This window comes from Tachypleus tridentatus, chromosome 13, assembly GCF_004210375.1.
Source record: "Tachypleus tridentatus isolate NWPU-2018 chromosome 13, ASM421037v1, whole genome shotgun sequence".
In the NCBI taxonomy this organism is placed as follows: Eukaryota; Metazoa; Arthropoda; class Merostomata; order Xiphosura; family Limulidae; genus Tachypleus; species Tachypleus tridentatus.
Window position 1 is genome coordinate 33,334,695 of NC_134837.1, and position 23,740 is coordinate 33,358,434.

Sequence of the window (23,740 nt, forward strand, 5' to 3'; positions counted from 1 at the left end):
ATCCCTACTATTTTGTTTGTATTGATTTTGAAGGATTGATATTAACCATCCCTACTGTTTTGTTTGTATTGATTTTGAAGGATTGATATTAACCATCCCTACTGTTTTGTTTGTATTGATTTTGAAGGATTGATATTAACCATCCCTACTGTTTTGTTTGCATTGTTTTTAAAGGATTGTTATTAACCATCCTTACATTTACTTTGTTTTTAAAGTTTTCTTCATTACTTGTTTTTCAATGCAATGTTTCGATAGACACAGGAAGGTTATATTTATAACCATGTTATAAATAAAATGAGATTCCGATTGTAATATCTATTGTTTATCTATTATTCGCTGATAATTCTTGTTTCATCCTGTACTTAAGCTTTGTAAAGGGGTAATTACAACATCGTTTATACTAGAATTATGGTTTATTTAAATTTTTACTTTTAATAATACTAATAAAAGGGGATACACGTTGGAAACTACGTGACTTCAGTGAATTTAGTTCACACCTTTGTTTCGGAACAAGAAATACAAACCTTTTGTTTTGATATTTACAGATATTCCCAAAACTTGCGTCTCAGTAATTACACAAATGTTGTTATAAAAGGAAACACTGTGTAGTATTGTAAAGTTCTGATGACCTGTTTAGAAGATATATAAAATACAATTTCGATGAACAGTCCGAATCATCTCCGCATAAATAGTACTGCCACCTGTCGGATACCTTGCAGTATTAATAATAATACAGTGCTTTAAAATAAATTAATGCTGTTGGGTTTTTTTTTAGCGTAAAATCTCACAACAAACCATTTGTGCTATGGCAATTACGGGAAATCGAACCCTGGATTTCACAGTTGTAAATCCATGAAATTACCTCTGACCCACCCACAAAAAAAATTGAAATAATAATACTGTTGTATGAGATGATGAATTTTTATATTTTCAACATATACAGTACCTAATGCGATAATTGAGCTAAAAGGTCAGGTCAGAGACTCCAAGAGTCATATAATGACATTCCTAATTTAGAACTGCTGATCAGAGAAAGGGCAACAATTTGGAAGCTACCTCCACCTACAGGCTTCTTTAATACCGAACAGTGGGATTGATGGTTTGATTGATAATGCCCATAGAACTAATTAAGTGAAGCGTGTTCAGGAACTTGTTGCGAGCTCGAACTTTGGACTCTTCACTAGTCAGTAACCACCCCCAGCGTCAGGTCAGATGAGTTGATGTTATTCTTACATATTTTACCATGTTAAACTTCGTTTAAATTATTATACCAGTTAAAAATTGTCATGTTCATGGCTGAAATACGGTTTGAGTAAGATTGCAAGAAATATAAGTTTGATTTAATTCGAAAAAGGTTGATGCAAATATTTAACACGAACTGAAATCCATCTTTCGTATTTTTAGGTGTTACTGCTTGAAGTTTAAGTCATCCTATATTTTGGTTTACTTATAATAAACTGAGATGTCATTTGTGAATCATTGCAGATACAATATGGCGACAAACATTTTAACATTTGCCATTTAAACAGTAATTCGTGAGTTCTCACTTGTCATTTAAACAGATTTTAGATTGCACATGATCCCAGTGAGGGCTTACCTAGAAAAAAAATATGTACACTGAGTGGTGTACGAATTTATCTGTCTTACAAAAGTTTAATTTCAAGATTTGCTCGTGTTTATGAATAGGCTAAAAGATAAATCAAGTACAATTTTTCTCTATGTGTCGTGATAATAAAATGAATATTACATTTTCAGTTCGTATGCTGAGGTTTTATTGTGAGTTTATCACATGAAGAAATAGTACCAATTATCTCATCTTCCATAATGATTGATTCCCAGAATACATGATGGTGAGTTTTATTACAGTATGATACATGTTTCTTACTTCACTTTCGTATTTTATTCACTGACATAAAAATATAAATGCTTGACTGATTAAACTGGTGCACACCACTTCTTCAGACTAATTCGCTTTTACGCTCACGTAGTTATGTAGAGTGCAAGTACAGAGATACTATAATAAGGCATTATTGTGATAATTTAAATGGAGAGTCTGAGTAAATAGCGTAAAGAAGGACATTTTATGAAGTTTAATTTATGTTTTTCACTTTTGTCTATTAGTCATCTTCAGCCATACTTGGTCTATTCTACATCTAGTTCGATATAAATTAGTCTAAATGAGAATAAAAAAATTGATTGTATTTGTTTTAGTGATGTCATCCGCATTGAATATCACAGCTTTAATGTGAAATTATATCTGCTTTTTTAAAATAAATGTTTATTTAATTTCGCATAAAACTGTTCGAGGGCAATTTGCACTAGCTATCCCTAATATACAATGATAGACTAAAGAGAAGGAATCTTTTGTTTGTTCTGAATTTCGCGTAAAGATACTCAAGGGCTATCTGCGCTAGCCGTTTCTAATTTAGCAGTGTAAAATTAGATGGAAGGCAGCTAGTCATCATCACTCACCGCCAACTCTTGGGCTACTCTTTTACTAACTAATAGTGGGGTTGACCGTCACATTATAATGCCCCATGGGTGAAAGGGCGAGCATGTTTGGTGCGACGGCGATTCGAACCTGCGACCCTCAGATTACGGGTCGAACGCTTTAACCTACCTGGCCATGCTGGGCCGTGGAGAAGGAATCTAATGAACAACACTGATAACTCTTGGGTTTATTTTTATCAATGAATAATGGGATTGAGTGTCACAATTTAACGCCCTCGCACTTGAAATCATGCCTGGTCTTTTAGTAGATGTATGGAATGTGTTGTGTGTACTCCAAACAAACACATATGACTGTATGTTTTATAATGTTTACAAGTTCTGAAGCCTTCTGGTGAGTTAAAACTCAGTTTCCCGACGAAAACGAAACGTCGTCCCAGAGTTTATCTTAACTTTGTATCTCTGTTTAACCATAGAATTAATGATAGGGTTCGTTGGCTTTCTAAAATGTGCTTTTTTTTTTCTAAACTATTTCTGCGCCAAATTACTTTTGGCTGCAGGGCGTTGTTGGCTGCATACTAGCCACAGAGAGATATGTCAAGAAAAACACCATCAACCTATAGTTGTCGGTATGATTGTGCGGTTGTTGTAAGGTACTGGCTGATCCAATTTCGCTGAACTTTATAAAAGAGCTCAAGAGACTCACATCCATTTTAAAGACTGAATTTGAATGAATGACCAATCGATAAAACGGCTCAAGTTTGAGAGTTATTTGAGTATTACCGTCTAAATACCTGGAATAAATGTTCAACTGAGCGAAGTTGTCAGTAGCAAAATACAGAAAGCCGATACCGAACGAAACTGGCATGTAATACCGCACCTAGCACAAGCACCTTTGCAATGAGCGAACGATTCGCGAACTATGACTCAAAATACTGGAATAGTGAGACCCATGCTCAAATTATAGGATTGTTTTTGCTACCCAGCGTTGCAGGTTGGCGCGTCAGAGTTGTAGTTAAAACCAGTAATTACCATCCTGATTTCTTGTATATCTTACAAACAAAATGAGTTTCTTCCAGTTCTGTACAATGAGTGTTGTGAAAGACAAAATCACAAAAATACTCCTGCAGAACGAGCCAAACATTATGGGGTTAAAGAGTTAAATTACCGATTGGTTTTTATGTTGGTAGTTCACTAATGATTGGTTGTGTCATGTTAGGTAATTTTGAGATTTTGTCTTTCACAACACTCATTGTACAGAACTTATAAAATAAATAAAACTTATTTATAAAACCCGTAACAGTTATAAAATGTGGATAACAGCATTGCTTAGATTAGTTTTCAGCTAAAAAGATATAAATGTTAACGGATGTCTCTATAACCGTCTGTTGGATAAATCGGGATTTTCGGTCGGTTTGAGTTTCACGGGTTAAAAGAAAAACTAGTAACCATTATCGACTAGTAAGTGCTTGAAAAAGTAGTCAGAAAAGACGCAAAACTAATAAACGTTTACCTGCACTAGAACTAAAAAACCTACATCGTAACCAACTGATTCATTTACACAAAATTTATATACAAGAAACTTTTAATTATTGTCAATCTGTTTAGTGTCTATTCGTATAGTTAACAAAACTTCATATACACGAAATCTTTAGTTCGAGTCAATCTGTTAACTGTCTATTCGTTTAGTTAACTTTGTTAAATAAAATTTACCAAGAACATTATCATGTAGTTAAGGGAAACTAAATAAAAAAAAACATTTAGCCACATTCTTGAGATAACATTGGACATTTCATGACTATACCAACAAATCTTTTGTGATATTATTATGTCCCCCCCCCCGTAAGTATAAAGACGGATTGTACTTCCTATGGTCGTTTTTATTCTTTTCAATTAGTAGAGATGTTTGCCACTCATGTATTTTTTTATTTTTAGATAGATTGTCTTGTGACTTAAAGAAAAGTGATGTACCTTCTTTCAATGAACATTTTACTACTTTAACATTTAGTAAACTCCGTTCCGACTTTTGTGAGCTAAAGCTCAAATATTAAAAGAAAAGAAACCCCCAAACGACATACTATGGCATGTAATATTATCATATTTCCATCAGCTCAGATCAGACTCTGGACCATCAGCTCAGATCAGACTCTGTCCATCAGCTCAGATCAGACTCTGTCCATCAGCTCAGATCAGACTCTGGACCATCAGCTCAGATCAGACTCTGGACCATCAGCTCAGATCAGACTCTGGACCATCAGCTCAGATCAGACTCTGTCCATCAGATCAGTCAGATCAGACTCTGGACCAATGTGCCCTTTGATTATTCTCACACACACCCCAATAGACAGAGCAAAACAGACAAATTTGAGACCCCAATAGACAGAGCAAAACAGACAAATTTGAGATTTGTGTCTTTCTCTTGATAGGACTCGGCATGGCCAGGTGTGTTAAGGTGTTCGACTCGTAATCCGAGGATCGCAGGTTCGAATCGCCGTCGCACCAAACATGCTCGCCCTTTCACCCATGGAACATTATAATGTGACGGTCAATCCCACTATTCGTTGGTAAAAGAGTAGCCAAGGAGTTGGCGGTAAGTGGTAATGACTAGCTGGCTTCCCTCTAGTCTTACACTGCTAAATTAGGGACGGCTAACGCAGATAGCCCTCGTGTAGCTTTGCGCGAAATTCAAAAACAAAAAACAAACAATTCTCTTGATTTTTACAGGGAGCAGAGGTAAAAGAAATCGCAGAATTGTTTTTCGTTACTGTCTCATTATATTTTCCCTAATATCGATAAGACTTTGTAAAAAAAAAACAACAACCTTACCACAACTTCCACAGACTGAAACTGAAATATACGAGATTTGTTTCTTTCTTGTGATTTTACAAAAGTCAGGCTCAAAAGATTTAGGGTTTTTCGCCCTTCATTCTTCTATACTTCGACCAGTGTAGGAAAGATTTTGCACACGAATGCCTTACAGCAACCCAAAACAGATATATTTGGGATTGGCGTTTTTTTGTGATACCTCAGGGAACAAAGGTGAAAAACAAAAGTCATAACGTATATAATTATGAGCTCTGAATCTAGAGACGTTGTCTACATGAGTCAATGTCCCAAGGAGTTGTTAGTAATGTTGCTTTGTTTCACACAACGCATGAAATTACACATTCCGTGTTATAAGTTAGATATTTTGTGTTGAAGTAAACCTCTCATTTACCTCAAGTTCGAACTGTGTTTGGTGTAAATCCCTTTGAAGTGTATATGTTGTAGTGTACGGCTGTTCATCTGCCTTGGTTACTATTTTCTCTTGAATTCTGCTGTATTCCAAGGACCTGTCTTATCGATTAAGGTGAACTGGAAGACATATTGCATTCGCTTGTGAATGTTTGCCTTCCAAGTTTCAAGTTTTAATTCTCTAATAAAGGAGTAATATTTTTTTACCGTGATTACTAATCACATTTGTGTATAAAAAGACCAGTACTTGAAACGTTTTGAATAGATACTTTTACAAATGTCCTGTTTATGGCGCATGAACTATGAAAGCTACAAATGATTTAGTATGACATTTCTGTTGGGCAGCTGAGCAGGTCGAAGAAGTCTGAGTAAAAAAAAAAAAACAGGGCTTCTTCTCTGTGTAGTGTTTTATTCGTGTGTAATATTTAAACATAACAATATTTTCACGTGAACTGAAGTATCTAATAAAACAAATAATTTGGAATAACAACCTTCAGATGTGAAATAAACAGAGCAGTATTGACTTGTCGGTTTAGGAGCTTGCTTTCAGAGCAGTATTGACTTGTCGGTTTAGGAGTTTGCTTTTTTTCTCCTCAAAAGTGTTTTGTTCTCATTGATATCCCGTTTAAATATAATGCATCTTTTAGTGACGTAAAACGTTCCTATTTCATGTTTCTTTGTTTTACAGAAAAAAACAACACAAAAAACACTATCGATCCTTTTAACTATATATTTACTTATCATTTTATGTATTGGACTTAATCACATATTAGTTATTTTACTATTCAATATCTACTACCGTTACGTGATTTGGCAATGAAATAAACATCAGACCAATGAGAATAAAGCTTGGCAGAATAAGTAAACGTGCCTCGATCTCGTGATTATATATGCCATGTGCTTTGACGTTATGACAGCACGTCGCAATTAGATAGCGCCATCTATTATAAAAACAAATGAAATTTGTTCAATTAAACATCACCGATTTTCAGAAACTCATTTTTCAATTTCCTTAAAGTTCCTAAAAGCTAAACTTATTTAAAATTCGATTTAATGTTGCGTCAGAGCGTTTTTACCGAGCACGAAATACATTTGTTAAAGTTATTAAAATTTTAAATTTAGGTGCGATATTACTCATTTATATATACATTTTTGAAGTAATGTGAGACAGAATGAAACTTAAAACTCGCTCTCTCTTAGCAGCACAGACGAAAATGGTTTCAATTAAATAGAGAGCTATTTCGCTGCTATAAAAGGTAACATCGTAACTGTAGTACAACTATGTTTTATACAAATAAGGTATGCTTTTTTAAATTGTTTTAAATATCCTTAAATTATTTGACACTCAAAAGTTTCACCCGCTAGTGCAGCGATAAGTCTATGGATTTCCAATGCTAAAAGCAGCGGTTCGATTCCTCCCTGATGTGCTAAGCAGATAGCCCGATGTGGCTTTGTTATAAGAAAAACACCCACATTCTGAAGTTAAGAACGATAGTAATATTTGCTTTGTTAAAAATTATTTTACATGAAGTTGTTTGTGCATCAGGCTGCCAGAAAGCTCGTGTAGCAGAGGTGTAACAGTCATACTTTATAAAATGAAACTTAATTAAAATTAGGATATATATATCCTTCAGTGAACTATTTCGTCTTGCGCAGTGCAAGTATACAACATTTTAAACAGTCTGTTTGAGGTGTATGGTTGAAGAAAATGAACACTGGTTATCATAAAGACGTCCGTACATATTTCATTTCATTTATTAAAACGCTAAAAAATAAAAAAACGACTTCCACACTCCAAATGATTATAAAATAACTTTTATTTTAACCACGTTTCACCTTTGCGACTTATTCAACCTTAAAGATATGATACGTATTTGGCCCAGAATAACTCACTGAATGGAATATTTGTGTAGTAGCTATATTTTTTTTTGGGGGGGGAGGGAAGAAAGAAGGGGGTCTGTGTTTCATATATTTAGCAATAATTCTGTTTCTTTCTTTATTAATCTTCCTTCCTGAAGTGGCACAGCAGGATGTCTGTGGATTCACACCGATAAACATTGGATTTTAATATCATGAAGGGCAGAGCACACATAGCCCATTGTGTAGGTTTTGCTTAATTCCAATCAAGTTATTAACCCAATTTGAATTCATGCATAAAGGTTTGACTCATTAATTAAAAAAAAAACGTTATAAGCATCTATATCTAACGAGCTTTCTTTTAAAACACACCTTGGCAACTTGGAATCTCGACTGTATCTAAAAGTCATTTTATTTCAAGTACGGTCGATATACCTATGTCCAGTTCAGCAGTGAGCTTCAAACACATTTTATATTTTCATATCGTGATCGCTGGGACTTCCGTCTTTGAAATTTGAACTAAAAATTCCACAATTCCGGTTATGCAAGCGTGAAATGATAAAGTATACAGGAAATGTCTGTAATACGAACATGCTGATAGTAATTGAAGTGTATATCATGCGAATGAACCATATGAGTTACGAAAATAACGGTGTTACTTTTATTGTGGAGAAGTTTGAGGTACTGAAAACTGACGTCAGTTAGTTACTTCCATACGTTTTGTCCAATGTTCGAGTTTTGTAAATTATATGAAAATTGGACTAGATGATGAGATGATGTTAAACGAACGGATCAAATATTGTAATGCGTATACGTAGAGATTACAATATTGTACTTTTTTAAATGCTAGAATGTTAATACAGATAGACAATCTTGAGTTGAAGGAAGAAATGTATAACCTGGCACTAATATATCAAAACTCACTTAAGAAAATCATATTCGATTAATTTTTAACTAAAGTGCTTACATCAAATGAATTACCACATTTAAGTAGATGTATATGCGTGCAAACAAGTTGTTGTGCGATTTATGTAAAGTCTTAACAAAGTCTTATGCAAACAATATTATCATTTTCCCAATAGAGGTTCTGGTGGTGTTTCCTTGTTACTATGGCAACGTTGTTTCCATTGGCAACGGAGGCACCCGTTCAAGTGTTGTAGCACTATTGGAATTACTGCTTGCGCAATGTGTCTCGAGTTCTGCCTATTGGTGACGTAATGAGCGAACAGCAATGAGACCCTACGAGATCAAAATGGCCGAAGGTTACTGACCATTTTGCTGATGACCGAGTGGACCTACCAAAAGTTTCAAACGCAAATGAAGCACCAACATTTGAAAAGGTAAGATAGACAGTCACGTTTTGTACTTCAATATTGATAAACGATAGACAAGAGCGTTGTAGTTTTCCTCTAAATAAACCGCCAGCATTCAAATACGTACTTATCATGTGACACTCACCTCGAAGTTCAAGCCGCTGCTTAGGTTTTGGTCATAGTAAAAGCTAGTAGGTGTCTTAGGAAACTAATGTGACACACCATGCCGCCTACTTAATAATTCATAATTATTGATATATGACAAGCTGAAAAAAAAATAGTAATTTTAATTTTTGGTCCACAAGGAAATCAATATCGTGATAATGGTGCGAACTTACACGCAAATAGTTAATTAATTTCATTCTTTAGTATCATTTAACCTTGCATAAGTTCAATCAATTTCATTGTTTAGTGTCATTTAACTTTGCATAAGTTCATTCAATTTCATTGTTTAGTATCATTTAACCTTGCATAAGTTCAATCAATTTCATTGTTTAGTGTCATTTAACCTTCCATAAGTTCAATCAATTTTATTGTTTAGTATTATTTAACTTTGCATAAGTTCATTCAATTTCATTGTTTAGCATAATTTAACTTTGCATAAGTTTGCTATAACTTATGTTGACATTAAGTAAACTATTCGATTATTATCGATTATCCTGCTTATTATTTTGTCAATTTTTGTTTGTATTAAATTATAAACTTTATTCAAATGTATAATCTAAACACAACTTTAGTAATAGGTTAGATTTAACTGATGCATGTATTCCGTTTTTGTAATTATTGCTGAATTAAAATGCTGACGTCAGTCACCATAGTTAACACCAAAATATGATATTCAATCCCTCTAAGGGCGATAGATATAGCCCGTTCTGTTTAGCTTGGCACTTAACAACGAACAAAATTTTTCTTTTTTATTTACAAAACATTAATCAAAATGTATTGTTTCAAACTTTGACATAAGTTGACAGTTTTGTTCTCAACACTGAAATCGTGTAACATTTTTATGACCCTCCTACGACCCACCATCCCCACAAGAGAAACTTGTTCTTTTTTAAAAGTAATTAGAAGTAAACAAGTGAATACCGGTCTCTTTTAAATAAGTAGGTGGATTTTATTAATATCTTATGTTATGAACTTCTTATATACGACTTCAAATAACTATAAACATAATTTATGTTTATTTATTCATATTAATGTACGACTTAGATTGTTGTACCTGAAGGTTTTAGAAAAGAAATTTATATAAATTGATTTCCTAGTGTTGCTAACAGGACATCACTGTGTGAAAGTTTTGATGTTTTATTTTTCACCGATATTCACCGAAAAAAAACACACCCAAAACTAATGACTTCGTTTGTTTTTATTTATTTATCTCCTGGGGGTTAAACCGATTTACAAATTTATCAGTGTTTTTGCGCTAGGTCAAAAAGAAATAAAAAGAAGATATGAATGTATTTCAAGAGACAGATTTTTCATATTACAGTGAACAGTTTAATTATTTGTACATCAAGCCTGTAACTTATGTAACTGAAAATAGCTATGTTACTTTACGTTTCCTTGAATCATACTACACTACAAAATGAAACTGTTTTTTTTTATTGCACTCGAGAAATGTACAATGGTTAATACAGGCCAAGGTGGCTAACCAGAATTTTACCATTTATGAAACTTTTATCAGCTTACTAATAACAGTTATCACGTGAGCTCAAAAGTCCATTTAAATCCCCTATCGATTAAAACATCTGAAGCCAAACAACAAAAACTACCATATGAGTGAAACCTAGCCAAAAACAAAAACAAACAAAATGATTTTATCCATGCACTAAGATGCACGTTTTTCTATCTCAGAGCTTAGAGTAAACATCTGTTTAATGTCGTTCCAAATCAAATAATTAGTACTATTCATAGGTTCGTAATAATATGATTAATGATTCTAAAAATGCCAATCAAAATAAAATGTTATTTCTAATTTGTATCTCTCTCCATGATGTTCAGACCAGCCAGACATAGCCAGGTGGTAAGGCGTTTGATACAGCAATGTTACTTTTTAAAGATTCCTTTTCCTTCTTTTTACCGGGTTATGACCTAACTGTCATGTTCTTCTCTCCATTCACCTACTAATAGGCCCGGTATGGCCAAATGGGTAGGGTGCTTGAGTCGCGGGTTCAAATCTCCGTCCCACAAACCATCAATCCCATTATTCGTCAGTAAAATCATAGCCCATCAATCGACTGTGTGTGGTGGAGATGACTAGCTGTCTTCCCTCTAGATAGACCTCGTGTAGCATTTTGTGAAATTCAAAGCACACCAATAAAAGTGGCTTTTACGTTAGGCAAAAATATTTGTAAGTAACCAGCTATCTTCCCTCTAAGCTTTCTCTGTTAAATTAGGCATGGCTAAAGCAGATAACCCTCGTGTAGTTTTACTAGAAATCCAAAATAAAACAAACACACACTTGACATTTCCACCAGACAGACTGGTCTGTAGAGTTAAAATTGACCACACTACACTCCCAAATTCAACAAAACTTAAACCTGAGTTTGGCTGTGGTTATATCAGCCTCCAAGTGGCACAGCGGAATATTTGAGGACAGCACTAGAATCTGGGTTTTGTTAGCCGTGGTGGGTAGAGCACAGACAGCCCATTCTGTTGCTTTGTGCTTGACTTCAAACAAACAAACTTCAGCTGTACCTACATACCATTTCATTCCTCATCAACACCAAAAAATTGAGATTGTACATTATACAGCTAAGATATTTATCGAAACTTAACTTTCACCGCCAGGTGCACATCTGGCACGGCATGACCAGGTGGTTAAGGCACTCGACTCGTAATCTGAGGGTTGCGGGTTCGAATCCTTGTGACACCAAACCTGCTCGGCCTTTCAGCCATGATGAAATTATAATGTGACGGTCAATCCCACAATTCGTTGGTGAAAGAGTAGCCCAAGAGTTGGCGGTGGGTGGTGATGTCCAGCTGCCTTTCCTCCAGTCTTACACTCCTAAATTAGGGACTGCTAGCGCAGATACATCTAGGGAAAACACAATATAATCATTGTGTAAGTTTTTAAATTGTAATATTAATCACACATTAATTTGGAATTTTGTATCACCATGAAGAGCAAGTACTTCCCTTCAAAGTTTCCAAAGTTTATTAGGTTCTGGAGTGAGGTAAGTAATGAAGTATTAAGACATGTCTTTTTGTTTGTTTTTCATGGATTATCTATAATTAAATGTGTCACTGAAAGAATTGTTTGTATATAAATGTGGCAGTGAAAAGATTAAAGAATCCGAGAAATATCCATTTTTATGAACATTCTGTTTCCAACCTGCGAAAAAAGATAAAAGTATCAAAAATCATCCGCAACAGATCTAATATGAAACATGGGTCAGCCCACAGAAAACTTGGAAATACGAGGACTATTAGAATGACCATTGGCGTGAATGTTTTGATGGTTTTTGGTTTTCGTTACGTCATAAGATGTCCGTTTTTTTTATTATTAAAATTCAGATTATAATTTTGTGGTTAGCGCATGGGTGTCTGCAGGGGGGTCAAAAGGGGACACTTGCCCCTGTAAAGTGGGAAACATAATTCTTTCTTTATTCATTCAGTATATGTGTATGAATTTGTTATTTAATGCAAAGTTTCACACTACTTTCACCCCAAAAAAAAATTTCTGCGAATTCCCATTGATGTCAGGATATGGGTCGAACGGCCTGGGTTCGAAACGTGCTACCACTAACTATTAGAGCGTTATAAAAATAACAACCAATCCTGTTATTCGCTCAGAGAAAAGAACAAACCCATCTTAGTGGTGAATACTGCTGGATGACTGCTTTTCCTCTGTGCTGAAGTTTAAAATTACAAAAAACTACATATGACTCCAAAGTCTTTTGATCTGGTCGGCTAGATTGAAAAACTTCCATTCTATATGCTTCTTCTTTTTTTAGTTAAAAAAGTTACTTTTAGGGCCACAAGAAACAACATTAAGTCTTCGAGGCATTCCTGTGACTAGCCACCGAAATACTTCTAATGGGATCTCAGTGATTGGTAGCTTTTACCAAAACTAGTGGAAAGAATAGTTATCTGGTGAACTTACAGGGTTAATATCAACCTCTTTGGTTGTCTGGTCATTGTTTGATTATTCCACAGATGGTTTTAATGACAAGAAGCCCATAATTTCTTTGTGTGCGTTTTATATAGCAAAGCCGCATCGGGCTATCTGCTGAGTTCACCGAGGGAACTCGAATCCCTGATTTTAGCGTTGATAAAACAGAGTGCATAATTACAGGTTAGAGTTATTTTTCTATTCAGTTTGTATGTAAAGAAACTCACTTATTTTACCTGCTAAGTTGTTTTTTGGTGAGACAGCAGTATCTCTAAGCATTTATAACGCTAAGGTAAGGAGTTCGATTCCTCTCGATGGAAACAGCAGATAGCCAGTTGCGGTTATGCTATAAAACATGTGCACAAATGGATGTCAGCGGTTTCAAATGTTCAAAAACAACAGGAACTTCCATGATTTGGGTGTTTTATATTTCAAAGAAATCAACTTTCAAAAATTCGAGTTTTAAGTGAGCAAAAGAATGGTCATATAAGAAAACTGTCAATTTGTTATAAGCACAAGTACACAAATAGCGCTGCCTATGCCGTGTCCAATGCAGGGGTCATCACGTGATGCGAGCATGTTAAGCATTATTTTATAATCAGAGATCTGCTTATTTTTACGTATTAGTTTATTGTTTTTCTCAATAATGTAACATAAAACAGGAAAAACGATTCTTTAAGAACACCCTGACACGCAAATTGCCTAGAGTTAACTAATATACTCTTATCTCTAGTTAAATACATTAATTAGTATGTGTGTTTTCTTTTAGCAAAGCCACATCGGGCTATCTACTAACCCCATCGAGGGGAATCGAACCCATAATTTTAGCGTTGTAAATCCGTAGACTTACTGCTGTACTAGCGGGGGGCTAGATTAGTGTTTGGAGTTAAATACACAATGTAATGTTTGTAGTTAAATATACATATCAGTGTTTGGAGTTAAACACACAGTGTAACGTTTGTAGTTAAATATACATATTAGTGTCTGGAGTTAAATACACAGTGTAACATCTGTAGTTAAATGCAGAGATTAATGTCTGGAGTGAAATACACAGCTTCTTATCTGGAGTTCAATACACAGATTCATGTTTAGGTTAAGTAGATATTTGGAGATAAATACACAGGATCAAAGTTAGAGATAAATACACAGAGTCGTACTGAAAGTAAAATACTGAAATACATTGTATTATGTATATTAAGGAGTTTGACATTCATGAGTTTTAAATATTAACAGTTTTCTCTTGATCAAGTTTGAAATGAAAACATAAATATAGACTAGAATCAATATCACATTGTATTGCGATTTAATATGTCATTAACAATTTTAAACTTAACTATCAGGTAATATTGAAATACTGTCACAATACAAAAGAAAATGTCTCAGGTTCAAGTAATATGACAGTATTAAGTGACAGTAGCATTTTCTTGATGAAAATGAACGAATAAGTATTTGAAATAATACCCAGACAAGAGGGCTTGTATTGTTTCGTAATGCAAATAATTTAAAGAATTTACGTAGTTATTGATATTGTAGGTACAGTGATTATATAATAAAAAAGCGTGCACTGTTATCAGTTGTTGTTCTATCTAAACGTAAAAAGATATTTTAATGACTTTAATGGTACTTGTATCTTAGATCAGGAATAGATATTATTGTCTTATTTCAGTCATCAGACGAACTTTTTATAAATATTCATTTATATTTTCAAATTTTAAATATTACTTGATAATGGAAAGTATAATTTTGCAGTACCAAAGTCGCGATTCAGTCAGTAGCAGGATTTCAATGTGATTTGTGCGTGTTTGAACACATAAAGTTATAAAGCTTTATCAGTTTAAAAATAACAAAACAACAAGGCCTGGCATTGCCAGGTGGTTAAGGCACTCGATTCGTAAACCGAGGGTCGGGTTCGAATCCCCATCACGTTAACCATCTTCGCCCTTTCAATCATGGGAACCTTATAATGTGAAGGTTAATCCTACTTTTCGTTGGTAGAAGAGTAGCCCAAAATTGGCGGTGGGTTGTGATGTCTAGCTGTCTTCCCTCTAGCGTTATGTTGCTAAATTAGAGATGGTTAGCACAGATAGTCCTCGCGTAACTTTGCGCGAAATTCAAAACAAACCAGTGCAAAAAAAAACCAACAAAATAAAGGTATTGAAATTTTATAAATACATTTTACACATGAAGCCTGCTATAGAAAAAGTTGTCATAAATGCTACCACATGTACACATCTCTCACATTAAGTAAAAAAGAAAGAAATATATGTTATAATGATTTCCCAAATGTTAGTTGGTTAGTAATATTTAATGGTGCATTGTTTAACCAATGTTTACATTTGTCAAAATATTAGCTTAGCAATGGATTAAAAAACTTGTATATATATTTTGTGCTTTTTATTGTGGATATTGTCTTTTCTGTATTTATTTATATATATATGACAAAATATAGTCTTACAATTTGGAACCATTTTATTTTACTTTACCGAATACCTTCGCACTTTCAGTTGTAGGGATATTCTAATGTGACGGTCAATCTCGCTACTCGTGGGTAAAAGTAATCCAAGAATTAACGATAGATGGTGCTGACAAGCGGTCTTTCCTCTAGTCTTAATTAGAGACGACTAGCGGGCAGATGGCTCTCAGGTAGCTTCAGTCTAAATTAACCAAAAAATAAATTTTATATCACTATTGTCAAGGAAATTATCAATAAACCTTCAATAAAAATAAGAAGACTGTTATAATAAATTCGTAGTTCGATTCCTGTACGAGTGGGTTGTTTTGGTAACTAAACGACACCTTATACGCAAAATGGATTAAATGATCAGTTCAGAAACTATTATTATTATGACGTAGCCGTTAAAGTTTTGTACTAGTCTAAAACGACTACTCTTACCTGAATAGCAAGACTGACAGTTGCTCTTATAATTCACCCACAGATGAAAGTGTGAATCGTGTTTTAAAGCACCACGTCTCGACCCTATATTCTTGAGACAATTGTACGATAAGTTAACCATTAGGCTTCCCTAGAGTCAGTGACCTGTGAGAGACGACTCTTTTTCTGGAAGGCTGAAAATATCTCTAGGAGGTACATTGGTTGGAGAGGGTTCTCAGGAACTTTTCATTAGAAAATGTTATACTAATTTTCAGGAACAAAAATCAATCCTTTAAAATATATTTTTTCAGCAGTGTTCAGATACTCGTATAAAGTTCGTGACAGCTTTTTAATTGAAAAGCTAAGAATCTCACAAAATGTTTATTGTAACTAGATTTTTTAGCATAGTGTTTTTCAACTACCAGTTAGTAAAATGGCGTTTCTCAGTCACAACCATCTAGCTGGTCTGTGGGTTTTCATGGGAAAAAAAAATTCAACGAGAACAAAATACTGAACCAATACTTACATATAAGTTGTGAAAGTTTGTTTGTTGTATTTTTAATTGTCTGCGAGAGTTTAGAGAGCAAGCGAGCCGCCAGTCCTTGGTCTCGGAGAAGCTGAGAAACGCTTCCTTGGTAAATGTTGGTTCAGTAGAACCTTAAGCAGGTTTTAGATCGACTGAAACTGAGGAAGTTTTCGGTACAGAAGCCGAAACGTCTTTTACTTTTCTTTCAACATGCAATTGGAGTCCATTAAAACTGCTAAACCTACTACTCTGGCGGTAACTCAAAAACTGCAGTATAAATTCCTGTAAACGTAAGGTTAGGAATAGCAGAAAATATCTGAAGTAGATTCTCTAATGACTTAATAAATTGTGTAGTAGATGTTTGTAGTATTTTAATTTATTAAAAAAAAGCCAAAAACTTGATTGTTAGATAATCCTCTTACTAATAAAAATCTATCTTCTTTTCCCTTTCAATTTTGCGAAGATAGACCTGAAATATTCTAGTGGTTAGAGCAGATAGAACACATAAAACATATGTTCTTATTCATAGAGCACCTATACTCTTGCTGTGGGAGTGTGTTTACATATAGGAAATGGACTTACACGTAGCACAATATTCATAAAACTCCAATGACCGCTAATCTGACAGTAATCTGAAACCCAGCTAAAGCTGTCAGACGTTGGATAACCAACTCCCAACACAATAAATAGTAGTGACAGTAATAAATTTAATATATATTAAGATTTCAATTTAATAAAGCATTTTAATTTTTAAAAAAATAATTTCAACTCTAAAAAAATGAACAAATTGCTGTAAGATCTTCTAGCTAAATAGTGTCCAAATAACAATACTGACTTTTTACAACCAATAGCTCATAACCTGTATATCATTTTAATGATATCTGATAAATGTTATTCTTAATGTTGATACTTTAATATATATTACTTTTAATGCTTTTTGTTTTCTGACATGGAGAATGAAATACTGGAAGTTAAACAACCAGGAATTAAATTATCTAGAAACAAAACATCGATAGTCATTCTGTGGGAATGGATTTGCATATAGAAAATGGACTTACACGGCGCTACAAAACACTTATCACACATATTCTATTCTGTGAAGGTAAATTTACGCAGTCTTAATATTAGCCAAACAACCGGCAGATGTAATAACTATAGACCCTTTTTCAAACAAATAAATTGAATGAAAAAAAAAAACAACACACGAAATGTTCGTATAAGGAATGTATGACTTAATAGTAGATCTACAGAAACGTTTCTTGTTAGTAATGCATGCCACACGGCCCTGCATGGCCAGGTGGTTAAGGCATTCGACTCGTAATTCGAAAGTCGCGGGTTCGAATCCCCGTCACACCAAACGTGCTCGCCCTTTCAGCCGTGGGGCGTTATAATGTTACGGTCAATTGTTGGTAAAAGAGTAGCTCAAGAGTTGGCAGTGGGTGGTGATGACTAGCTGCCTTCCCTGTCGTACACTGCTAAATTAGGGACGGATAGCGCAGATAGCCCTCTAGTAACTTTGCGCAAAATTCAAAACAAGCCAAACCAAAATGCGTGTCATATCACAAAATGATGTATGATTTGAACTCACAGAAAAGGATTTGTGTTTCTTCGTAATTGGAGATGTCAAGCATATGGAAAAGAAAAACAGAAACGCTCATGCAACACAAAGACAGTGAGAAATTATGCAAAGATCTTAAGATGTTTTGTTTGTTTCTTCAAAATTGTTAAAAAACTATTCTTGGGGTTTTTTAATTTACGTGTAAAAAGCAGCAACACTTCACCTAAAGATACAAGAACTGTATCCAAACTTTTGTGCGTGTTATTGAAGACTGGCAACTTGACAATGCTCTTGACTTTCGCGCCCTCTGGAAGAAACTTGATTAATAACGCACTTAAAATTCGCTATAAATCAAGTGCATTTTATCGTATCTTCAATTATTTTTATAGAAAATAAAGCATAATGGCTTCTAGGTTACTCGAAAATAGACTTCGCATGTTACGAAAAATAAGTTCGAAAAGCATCATTTTTATGTCTCGATTGAACCAAAATTTAAATTCATTTTCGTATTAATTTATATTCCTGTAATTTTTGTCACTTTATCATTGCCATTATTGATTCACTTAGTGGTGTACCTTGGCATGAATATTTTATCTTTATTGTTTTATAATCGTGCAGTAAAATTAATGATTACTAGCAGCATTCCATTTCCGAAACAAGACGTTTCAGAAGCCATTATCCAAAATATTACGAAACTTCTAACTGAGAAAACAATTATCCACCAAAAACACAATGTTGATTCATATCCATGTGATGCCTTCCTAGATTGCTAACAGTAAATTTGAGAGATTATAACACTAAAATTTAGAAGTCTATCCCATGGTAAGAATAATACAGGTACTGAGAAGTTGTATATTTTACAATAAACACACGCACACGATAACAATGTTGAATTTACAATTTCAATCCATAATAATTTTGTAGGATTGTCAAATATAATGAACCATGTATTGAACGTCAATTTTGTAGCGCACTTTCACTCCTAAAGTATGGACAGTGTTTTTAAAGCGACGAGGCGCGAGCCTAAGATCTTCGAATCCATATTCTGGACATTCTAACTACTAGATTACGCCCGTTCAAGGTGCAGGAGAGGTTTAATTCTCGTGTCCACTAGGCTTAAAAATGGACTACAAGAACGTTTTATTATAATGTCCAGCACTTCTAAAGTCTATACTGAAGAGAAATTAAATTTCCATGTCTGATTGTCGTAAGAATGGGCTGTAACAACGGTTTATTTATTGTAATGTCTGTCATTCGAGACCGCAAGTTGCCTACATGGTTTTATATTTCGTTCTACATTTTCCCTTAACTACGTTATAATATTACTTACTGTATATGCGTGTTTAACTGATTCGCGAGCAAACATTTGTTATTTTTAGTTGGCAGATGGTAATGTATTCGCTCAAATGAAGTCCCATAATGCATAATACATATTTGAAAACGGTACGATAAGTAACTATGTCCAATTCTAAAAGAAATCCACGGTAGTCCAATAGCAGACATGAGAATTTATAAAACAAATTTCGGGGTTCTATCCTCGCGACGAATACAGCAGCCCAGATAGAATATTGTGTGGTTTTACGTTAAAACAAACGCATAAACCCTTCCGAAAAGATGTTTTAAAATTGGTTTAGATGTTTGCAACTGAATTCCTCTCAACTGTTTGAAACGAATATAGGCTTATAGATTGTCACTGTTAGGAGTATTATGGCCCGAGCTGGTTAAATATGTATCATAAATAATCGCATGGTTATTCAAGTTGGACAAAATATAACAGTATTTGTCATATAGAAAACTCTACATATTTTTTTTTACCATCTGGATTTGAGAGAACATTGTTTAATTTGACTTTAAACAACAACAAAAAAAAAAAAAAACCAGAGGCGTGAGAAGTGGATGCGCTAAGGGTTTTATAGCACTCCAACTTTTACATACTTGACTTACATACCAACTGGAAAGCATATTATTACATTAATTTTCTGGGGTGCATCCATCCAGGCACCCCCAGGTGGAACTTCCTTTGTCAGCACGGAGCTGTTTTTAGCAGCTCCTCATGTTTTCGATTTCTCGTTAAAATCTGTATGGCTAGCCAAGCATCCGCACTTTACAATTTCGTTCTACATCACTTCCGCCAGTATTTTGCATTTCTTATAATATAATGATTTAGTTCTTTGGTTTCTATATACTAAGCCTCTTAAGAAATTATTTTTAACACTTTCTCGCATTAAGCATGCTTTTGAAAAAGCCTAAAACGTTGAGCATATATATTATAAGTATATTTTTAAATATACTTCTGGAAATGCAAATCGCATTTTCATTTCAATAAAAGTTCTTTATTTCAGACCTCGCTTTGAGCCAACACAGTTAGAAAATGTTTAAGGTTCGAAGCAGTGTAATGAACAGATTTTAGAAAAAAAAAATACTTCTAAAGACATCAAGCATGTGTTAGCTAGTTTTAGAGCAAAGCAACTGTGGACTATTTACGGGGTATCGAAGCCCGGACTTTAGCATTGCAAGTCTTTACCGTACGACAAGCATTAATTTATGAAAGTGGATTGTTTTTAGGCTGTAGTTAACCAACAGATCTAATGTTTGTGATGAAAATCACCTTGTACCGCGTATGTCTTCTTTTTAACTCATCTTAATTTGTCAATCAAAAAATTTTAATTGTTTGTTTGTTTGTTTTTTACACAAAGCTACTCGAGGGCTATCTGTGTTAGCCGTCCCTAATTTAGCAGTGTAAGACTAGAGGGAAGGCAGCTAGTCATCACAACCCACCGCCAACTCTTGGGCTACCCTTTTACCAACGAATAGTGGGATTGACCATTACATTATAACGCCCCCACGGCTGAAAGGGCGAGCATGTTTGGTGCGACTGGGATTCGAAATCGCGACCCTCAGATTTAATCATAGTGTATTTGATTTTATTGAACTCTATAGCAACATAAGAAAGTATTTCTTCATACGACTGTCATCTTTCACTCACTAGACGAATTTCATTTCATATAATAGATATCTCTCTCGTATTTCTTCCCTGGGGGTTAATTTGTTCTTACATCGATGCGTTTTTTAATTCCAGATTTCCGTATAACAAATAAATTAATGCTGAAATTATGTTTTTTTAATGACTCGTTTTTACAGATTATTGTGGTTTTCACTAGTGTGTTAAATAAAAGGAATTGTACCAATAATAAAGTTGTAATTGTCATTTTATGGTTTCTCATCGGTTTTGATTTTTAATGGTTTCTTTCCTTTAGTCTCACTGATTATTTTGTAAACCGTTTTTTCCGGGTAACTTTATATACAGATATATATACTCTTTCCAATTTTCAAATTCATCATTTAAAGTGTTAGAAATTTAGACATCAAGAACAATAGAAATGTATATATTTATATTATTTGGACATATTGACCATGGTCCTTAGGTTCCAGCTGAAATGTGATTTTCACTTTGTTGTTTATTTATCCTTCAAATCCCGTTCATTTCCTTGTGATATATTAGTGGTTTCCCTAGTTCTCTATTGTCAAAAAATATTGGGTTAAAAGTTGTTAATAAATTCTTTATCAATGGTAGAGTTAAAAACCACAGAATATTATGTATTCAATTAAATGCAAAGTACTGAAAATGATTATGATATTTCTCTTTCTGAATTTTATTTACAACGAAATAATTCTTACAGATCTTGATAAGTTATTCCCACGCGAAGGCACTGACCCAGCAAAACAGGACATCAAACTTGTTTAATTACAAGTACGTCCCCAACTAGGACAGCGGTAAGTCTCCGGATTTAAAACGCTAAAATCAGGGTTTGATTCCCCGCAGTGGATACCACAGATAGCGAGATATGGCTTTGCTATAAGAAAAAAAAACGAATTTCAAACAGATCTTCACAGTGACAAAATATGTAGATTTGATGAAGTTGGGGTCATGAACAGTTATTAGAAAATTTATTTTGCCTACTTATATTCTGTAGAATTGAATAGTTCTGTTTTGCACGTCTTGGTGATTAGAGTGCTCGAAAGCAACCTGCAGGTCACGAGTTTGAATTCAGTCACTGAATACGCTCGCTCTTTCAGCCGTGGGAGCGTTATAAGATGATGGTCAATCCCAAAGTTCGGTGGTAAAGAATGAACCGGCCCGGCATGGCCGAGCGCGTAAGGCGTGCGACTCGTAATCCGAGGGTCGCGGGTTCGCGCCCGCGTCGCGCTAAACATGCTCGCCCTCCCAGCCGTGGGGGTGTATAATGTGACGGTCAATCCCACTATTCGTTGGTAAAAGAGTAGCCCAAGAGTTGGCGGTGGGTGGTGATGACTAGCTGCCTTCCCTCTAGTCTTACACTGCTAAATTAGGGACGGCTAGCACAGATAGCCCTCGAGTAGCTTTGTGCGAAATTCCAAAACAAACAAACAAACAAGAATGAACCACGTGCCTGAGGTGAGTGGTTTTGACTCTCTGCCTTCCCTCTAGTCAGTCTATCACTTTAAAATTAGAGACGCCTAGAACAGCTAACTTTCTATTGACGTTGCTCGAAATGTAACAAATAAACTAGTTTGTACATCAAAACCATTATAATTTTTGCGTTTAGGCCTAACATCCAATGACTGACGAAAATGAGAAGTACTTTATTTGTGACCATGCTTTCAAATTTATTATATGTTGAATTGACCAAAATTAAATATCTTGCTAGATTGCATTGCATTATCAATAAGTTGATATTTTACTCACAAAATTAGAAATTGCAACAGTTGACACAACCATCGTAATTATTTACATTAAGTGCTGTTATTATATCAAGTTGAAACCTGCATAAATAAAAAAGACGAATGGTTTTTTCACATCATTGAACATATCATTTACAAAACAATAACCCCAAAGCGATGAACAACATAAACATTCTACTGTTTTACATTTGAATGGAATACGGAACTATTAATATTACTTTACAAAATATAAACCCATTTCATCATTGGTTATATGATTAACAAATTATCGCTAGAAAAACAATAACAAATAAAATATTGTTTTGAGGAAATGCTATAAAACGTCATGTTTTCGATGACCCAATTGGAAACAGTTGCGTTCTTCATATAAAGTGCTTATCATTAAGCCTAACTTAATGTTCTAATTGTAAGGGTTTTATTTTGAAATTTGATTTAGATTAATACAGCGAAGAGGTGCCGAATGAGTGCGATTGATCCTTTTAGGTTGTTGGTTGTCTGTAAATAAGCACAAAGCTAAACAATGGACTATCTGTGTTCTGCCCGCCACAGGTATCAAAACCTGAATTTTAGCGTTGGAAATCCGCAGGTATGTCGCTCTGCAACTGGAGGGCGACGCTTTTAAGGAATGAGTTATTTTGATTACCTTTATTTAGCCCTTTCACTGTAGAGCAGTGATTTTATTGAAATAGACGATGTGACACATCATCATTCTGACCTATTTTCACAGCGAAATAAAAAACACAGTTTGGATTTTGATCTGCTCTTGTGGTCAGTTTCAATCAGTTTTTGTATTACGTTCACATGTCTGTGACCCACATAAGGATTAACTGTGTGGAAAGAAGGAAACAATAAAATAAGTATAAACGCAAGATAATACAGAATTATATCAATGGAGTAACATTTAACAACATAATCAGTCTAGCGGGAGTCTGATATGTGTTAAAGTTTCCTTTCTCAGGACAGAAAACTAGACGATTAAGTCGAGCGAGAATCCCAAATGTTAACTTTCCCTTCTTCAGAACAGAAGTTAAATTATCACTTGGTTAGGAGTCACTCACGTTCTTGCTTGAACTTCTTCATAAGCTAACTGATTAACTTC

The 23,740-nt window shown here is 34.5% G+C and overlaps 1 protein-coding gene across 1 annotated transcript in view; it reads left to right on the forward strand.

The window, feature by feature from the left end:
- Positions 1–8,745: 8,745 nt before the first annotated feature.
- LOC143237166 (sodium channel protein para-like) overlaps positions 8,746–23,740 on the forward strand; it is a 232,121-nt gene continuing 217,126 nt past the window's right edge. Inside the window, exon 1 of the mRNA XM_076476122.1 lies at positions 8,746–8,879. The gene's annotated coding sequence lies outside the window, so the exon portion shown is untranslated. The remainder of the gene's footprint in view (positions 8,880–23,740) is intronic.